Source organism: Macaca mulatta, chromosome 2, assembly GCF_049350105.2.
Source record: "Macaca mulatta isolate MMU2019108-1 chromosome 2, T2T-MMU8v2.0, whole genome shotgun sequence".
Classification (NCBI taxonomy): domain Eukaryota; kingdom Metazoa; phylum Chordata; class Mammalia; order Primates; family Cercopithecidae; genus Macaca; species Macaca mulatta.
Genome location: NC_133407.1, coordinates 203,455,022 through 203,462,479, shown reverse-complemented (window position 1 = coordinate 203,462,479; position 7,458 = coordinate 203,455,022). Strand labels below are relative to the sequence as shown.

The 7,458-nt window shown below is 37.9% G+C and overlaps 1 long non-coding RNA gene across 1 annotated transcript in view; it reads left to right on the top strand.

The window, feature by feature from the left end:
• The first annotated feature begins 2,410 nt into the window (after positions 1-2,410).
• LOC144339555 (uncharacterized) overlaps positions 2,411-7,458 on the top strand; it is a 168,812-nt gene continuing 163,764 nt past the window's right edge. The window contains exon 1 of the long non-coding RNA XR_013414606.1: positions 2,411-2,918. This is a non-coding gene — a long non-coding RNA (uncharacterized LOC144339555). The remainder of the gene's footprint in view (positions 2,919-7,458) is intronic.

Sequence of the window (7,458 nt, the reverse complement as noted above, 5' to 3'; positions counted from 1 at the left end):
TTCCCTTTTCGGATAAAAAAGCAAACGCTGCCAAGCTGAAATTGAATTACATTTGGATGCAAGTGTCACTATGCGATGGTTGCCAATGAAAGTACCAAAGGAATTTTATCATGGTGAATTAAAGGCAAATAGACTCAGAGAAATGAGCATGAGCATGAAAATGGCGCATGATACACAGATCTCACTGGAAAGTCATTCAGCTCACAATATTTTCACTAGAAAAACCCATTAGCTTTAGCTAAAAATTGAAATTACTTTATAGGAAATCAGAATGAAATATGTGAAAACATTATATTCTGTGCAAGATTAACACCAAGAATGGTGTTGAAAGGCTTGTGGTCTTGCTTTTGACGATGCTAAAAGGCCAGAAACCACAAAGATGCATGTGTGCTGTCATTTGCACAGTTACTAATTTTTCTCATTATTTCCATAATGAGATGCACTGTTTCAACAGAGAAACCCTCCTGAGAGTTGCTTTTAGTGTTTTCAGGCAGGCAGCGCTTTTGCTTTCATGTTTTGGCCTTGGCCAAGGAGTTCAGACGGACTTTTCATTTATTTTCGGCAAGAATGTATTCATTTATTGCTTTAAATAATAATAAATAGATTTTAAAATACTGCACATTTCTGCACTGTAAGCTCCATGAGGTCAAGGACTATATCAAGTTTGGACATAATTGTATACCCTACATCTTGCGCAAGGTTTAGAAAAAGTGGCATGGACACCTATTTTTTGAATCAATAAATGAATACATAAAAGAAGTTAATAATGTGTTAAAATGCATAAAATTCATTGACAAAACTACTCTTATTTAGGAGCTTATTCTTTAGTTGGAGAGATAAAATATATGCACATAAAAGCTTAAGGAAAAATAATAAGTGTTTTGAAGTACTTGGTATGTGAAAAAATTAGCATAAACCTTATATCCATGATATTATTATGCCAGGATCAATAAATATTTTAAGTAGGAAGAAAAATATAATTATATATCTTTGTGTTCAATAGGAATAGTAGTATTTATAAAGTAGAAGTTTGTTACACCTTATTCATAGTCTTTTAAAGTTGTTTATAAAGAAAATCTAATCTTAATTAGTTAATTAATGGTTGATATCAATTTAGGTGCTTTAACATTGCTCACTTGTGAATAAATTCCCCTTTCTTTTGATCCCTGAATTGCCTTGTACATATGGAGAAATAAAGCTTGCCTAGAATAATTTCTTGAGTGGAGAATGAATGATCTGGATAGATTTGCTGGCAATAAATGTGTCTGTACTTATTTTATTAATTCTTTCATCTTCACGAAGACAAATATAAAAGTCATATTCTAGTATTTTATACCATGGAAAAAAATTCTTATCGTCTTCCTAAGGAAAAATACAGCATGACACAAAAGTAAAGTTAATTAAATTACTTACTTTATTAATTAACTGTCTATTATTTCTATGCGTTGAAGTAAATTTGACATTCAATGCTATTTAATTCTAAAAGCTTGAATGAGTAATGATGTTTTCATGTAAGGTTAGTTGAAATAAATTATCATTGATTTTTAAATTTAATATTAATTAGCTATTGCATATTCTTAATGGGAAACAAGTGTTTACAAGGCCTTCTTTGATTGCAAAAAGACCATGCCCATTGTAGACTTCTTAGAATACATCATATCTGCCCTCTTTTTTAGAGCGGGGAATTCAACTCATATGTGGCTGGACGTTGATTCTCAACATTTTGAACGTTATTTGCCTGTCTTAACTCATACTGGTTGATGTTTTTTTTATAAGTAATCTCCATGTTTAGCATGCACTTGAACTATTGTTACATAGGGTGCTTGACTATTTACAAGTCTCCCTAGGATTCTAGGTATTCATTAGTCTCTTGATGTGTATTTGCTGATGGTCCTATTATCTTTGTTGGTTCAATTACACAGTACCATCCAAGATGCTACAACACATTATACACAGGGTATGGGTTGTGAGGGCTACAGTTTTCAGTTAGTATTCAGGCTCAGAAACTTAGAATCTCTGCGAACTTGAACAAGTTACTTAGTCTTGTTTTAAGACCTTCTTGTTTTAAAAGTTAGTCTCAGATTCTTAAAATATACAGTAGGGATGCTAGTAGTGCTCACAGAATTGTAGTAAAGATTAGCTGGGAAAAAAGAGACTATTAAACAGAGCCTGGTGTTCAGTAAGTATCAGTTGCCTTAGATTAGGAATCTGTGTTGTCATGATTAGAAGATTGCTGGTTTATGTTACAGATCTGTAAGTATAGTCAAAATATGTCAAAATAACAACCAGACAGAATCATATACCATTCCTTGAACATTTCATCCCAGAATCTAGCCAAATTAGCATCTCCATACAGACAATACTGTTAACACAGATATGTGCTCAAACCCCTCCTTCACTTTTCTGCGCTTGTAAATTACTGGAGCTATTTAGGAAGAAGTCTGGGGTGATGGCTCGGTTAAGCTGAGTAGCCAGTTCTGTATGTGATCTAGGAGGTGTTAGTGCTAGAGGGGCGCAGACGGTCGCCTCCTCCAGCTCGTTTCTGCAGTGGCCGCACAGGGCACATCCTAGCTCTGCTCCGGGAAGTCCGGTTTCTGGCTAGGGGCTTGTGCGCACCCCTGGCCGGGAGGAGCCTGCAGCCCGCTCGTTAGCACCGCGCAGCTCGCGCCCGGAGGAGGCGGAAGGAGCCCTGCGCCACCGCCAGGAGGAGCGAGCGCGGCGGCTGCAGGCGCAGGAGGAAGAGGGAAGACAAGGAAGGACGGCTCCCGGGCGGAGTGGGCGAAATCCGGGAGCAGCCGGAGCAGCAGGTCCGGGGAGCGGTTCCGCGGCGCTGCGCCCGTTATTCGCACGGACGCTGCGGAGCTCCCGGGGCTGCCCAGTGCCCCTGCGGGGAGGCTGCCGTCTGAACCTGACTCCGGGTGAGTTCAGTTCAGCACAGAGGTGAACCCAGGGGTCTCGAACCGGAGACGTGGAACTGGCGAGGCTGCTCAGCTCCCCCAGGCGCTGCTGCCTTTACGTGTCCCACATTCACGGAAGGTTTCGGCGGTGGCTGCACAGGCTGGGGGTGGGCGGATGGGCGGTGGGTGGCTGCGATCCTCACGGCCAGCGTGGGGGCATTCGGATGGCATTAGCTGAAGTCAATGGGGTTTTAGGAAATGTCCCCAAAGGCACGCATTATATGTGTTTCTATACAAGCTTCTAAGACAGGAATTTGGTTTCCCGGATGCCCATTTTGGCCTTCTGTCCTTCCTTTTGCTTGCCTCATGCCCAATTTTCCAAGCCAAGGAAAGGATTGGAAAGGCGTGGACGGAGAAGGTCTGGGCACAGAATGGGACGGGCCAGCCTTGGTCTCTAAGTTAGGGGGTGGGGTTGGCACTCTTCCTTTCCACCTAATTTACCAGGGAAAACCCTCAGAGTAACTTGAGGTTCCTTCGCTCTGTAACCTCCATAAGCTTATTAAAGGGAACTTCAGGCTCTCTAGACAGCCTGTGAAATGTGATGGCAATTTAGCTTAAAAGCCATGTTGGTTCACTTCATCTCCTCTTTATCCTTTGTTGCCAAATTGATACCTTTTTGGATTTTTTTAACATAAAGTTTAAGTGGCCGACTGACAGGAAATATTTCTTTTGAAAATTCTATGAGAAAAGTGATGAGTCAACATTGAGAGAAAGGCAACTTTATTTTCTTGGGAAGAACTTTGGGGAAAGGGATTGATAGAGAAATTCTGGGCATGAAATTATGGACATTTCCCACAGAACTTCTTTCATTTATTTATTTTTTTACATTTGCTTCTTTTTTTTTTTTTTTAATCTCGTGTGTGTGTGTGTGTGTGTGTGTGTGTGTGTGTGTGTGTATCAGAGAGACAAAATTCTTTGGAGGTATTATGACTTTATTAGGTTTAGAAGTTTCTTTCTTACTAATAGCACTAATTTGTGATCATCATGATTATAAGAATTAACTAAGTGTTTTGCTTCTCTGTGTTTTGGGTCTTTTTTTAAAAAAAAATTCAATACTTACTTTGCGGGCCTTACTGAATACCTGTCAATAAAATAGGTGGGCATATGGTTAGTCACATGACCTACTGTGGATTTAATAGCAGGTAAGTATACAAACGATAAGTTTAGGAAATAAATGTCAGAATCCAAATTTAGGTGTGAAATTGAAATATCTTTCAAAATTAACCAAATTCTCTGTTAGGATCCAGTGTCATTTTATGGTCAAGGGAGCTTAAAGGTTTCTCAAATTGAGATATATGTATCTACTTGGTTAATCAAAATGTAACATTTTATTTTCTTCTTTCTTTAATAACAGTTTGAATTCAACAAATAAAACTTGCGTATTTAATGTAAGGTTCTTTCACATATATTACTTCTCCAATTTTTAATAGAAATTTAAAGAGAAAAGTGATATTAATTCCACTTTGTAGATGAAGAGACTGTATCACAGAAGTGTTACTTTACCTCGATTTCTGTAATTATTATGTCATACACTTAGAAGTTGCATGTTATTATGGAATATATAAAATACATGAATGTTATAAAGAATTCAGACCTATGCTGTTTAACTTCAAGGTTAGTTCTTTACCTAAACAACTGCACATTGCACCACAATTGCACTACACTGAGACTACTGAAATAATTATATATGAACATGCTACATGAAAAAATACTGAAAACATTTATTCTTTTTTATTTTATTTCTTATTTTTCTGGTTTCTCTTTGATATAAAATATACTATAATTTTATGGAGTTATTTTCCATATTTAGATGCTCCTAATTTCCAAATAATTCCTAAACTCCTAAAAACTGTCCTGTGTCCTTCTTAATAAAAGTGGATTGACAGGGAGACTCAATTTTTTACTAAGAATATTCTTGGGATAATTTATGTCTTATAATCAAGATAAAGGCAGGCCACATTTAGTTGTATTTTTAAACCACCTAGTGTGAACTTGAAATGCAGACATAACTTGCTTTCAGGCTAAACTGCCAGGCTTCACAGTGAATAGTCTTTAAGATTCCATGGAAACATTGGCAGATATATCTAATGTATATCTGATGTAGGATTTATGAGAAAAGGAGAGGTAGAAACTGAATGCTCTTACATTTCATATGTGACCACATTCATAACACTTTATTGATAAGTCCTTTGGTGTCTGACATGGGCTGATACAAACAGGCTTCGTCAAGAGTTGAGGAAGAAAACAAAATCCCTGTAATACAGGCTTTTTGCTCCTTTTCTTTCTTAAGTGGTAATAGTTGATCCTACATAAGCTCTTAAAAAAATGAATTCCAAAGACAGTTTGTGAGTTTTTTGGAGGGAGGGTGCTGCTGTGTGTGTATGCATGCTCAACACAGGTTAGGGGTATAAGGAGAAGTTAAGCAAGAATATTGAATGCTAGCTGGGAAACTTTTTGGAGTCTCAAATACTTGGAAACAATTTTTTTACATTACATACATAAAATTCATAGTTACATTGGGGAACTAAGTATATTGTAGACAACTTTGCATCTGATTACAGGATTCCTTGTACATTTATAGCTCAGGTATTCTGGAAGGAGTCAAGATAATTAGTTTTATGGCTCTTGCCCATGTGACCTGTTCCTTTCCCGTCCTGACATTAAAAGGATGACTTAAATTTTCTGGAATGTCAAAATTCTCTTTTCCCTCAGATCCTAAAAAATAATTCAAGCAGTGTATGTGTGATACTCACTGTCATTTCAACATTTCCAAGGAAAAGAATCCTCTTGAGAATGCTAAACAATGCCCTATATTTCTTCCATTGTAATTCTTTCAGATAGAGGGTTAGCTGAGTTAGGAAGAAGGGAGAGAGGGAGATAAGGAGAGAGATGACATTTTATCCCTCAGGAAAGAACAAGACCAATTGTATTCCTAATTTAGAAATATTATCCTACAAACATTCCTGAGCTAGAGGGCTTTGCACATACATTAAAGCAGAATATCTCGTCAACTTCTAGTTGTGCCATGTAGTGAGTTGGAAATAAGATGAGCAAGCCGAGATCATTTTTGTTGGAGAACTATGAGACCATATGAAATAGGTAACAAAGTTACCCCAGCTGGGGGCTAGAGGACTTGGAAGTTTCCTCCATAAATTTGCATTGTTAGTACAGGGTTGTTCCAGTGATCAGAGTCGTTAAAGCTCTAGAGTTTCTGTATAACTGTGTATACAGGCTGAGACAGCTCTGATGGCCCAGAAAAGCCTTTGGACAGAATCACTGGACATTGTCCGACCACATGTATGAGAATAGTGAGTGCCAAGGAGTTGTGGGTAGCTCGGTGACAACTCTTGCTGAAGGAGTGTCATAAACATTCATTGCTGAAAGTGAAGTTTTTATTCACGTGTGTGATGCCTATTAGGTCATGCTTTCTTGGATATAAATTTGTAGAATATATGAATTAATTTTTGAACATCCTTTCTTAAAAGTACCATGTTCATGTAGTTGCTCATTTTAATATGAGTAGTTCAGATGGGACATAATATATTAGGGAGATGATTGAACATCCTAAGATCTAGTGTACATACCTTTGTTCATTATGAGATTCATCCCGTCTCCCTTTGCAGTGACATTAATGGCATAAGGGAGTATTAGATGAAATTTAATGCAGAAAAATATGGAGATATATGAATGGTAGATACGGCTGACAACCACCATTTTCGCTGAAGTTGTTTCAAAGCAAATAAATTTGGGATAAATTCATTTTATTTGCTCCTGAAGGGTAATTAAGAATAGGTAGGAAATGTGAAGAGGCTATAGCATTGACATTAAGAGAAGTTTTTGATTCTTAAAATAAGATATATTACACAGGAGTGAACAAACAGAAGATACTGAACAAATATTTTGTCATAAGTAAGTGAAGGATTATTCTGACTTGTTGAACTATGTTTTTAAATGTAAATTTCAACATTTAAATATTAAAACCTTAAATAATATTTAAATATTATAAAAGTTATAGAAAATTATATTTTCAATGCAAATATACACTTATAAGCTATATTGTAGATATGGGAGTAAACAATCCAATTACTGGCCGGGCGCGGTGGCTCAAGCCTGTAATCCCAGCACTTTGGGAGGCCGAGGTGGGCAGATCACGAGGTCAGGAGATCGAGACCATCCTGGCTAACACGGTGAAACCCCGTCTCTACTAAAATACAAAAAACCAGCCGGGCGTGGTGGCGGCACCTGTGGTCCCAGCTCCTCGGGAGGCTGAGGCAGGAGAATGGCGGGAACCCGGGGGCGGAGCTTGCAGGGAGCCGAGATCACGCCTCTGCACTCCAGCCTGGGAGACACAGCGAGACTCCATCTCAAAAAAAAAAAAAAAAAAAAAAAAAAAAAAATCCAATTACTTTTTTACTGAGTGAAAATTTAGTTGTTTTTTTTTTTTTTTTTTTTTTTTTGAGACGGAGTCTGGCTCTGCGGCCCAGGCTGGAGTGAGCGGCGC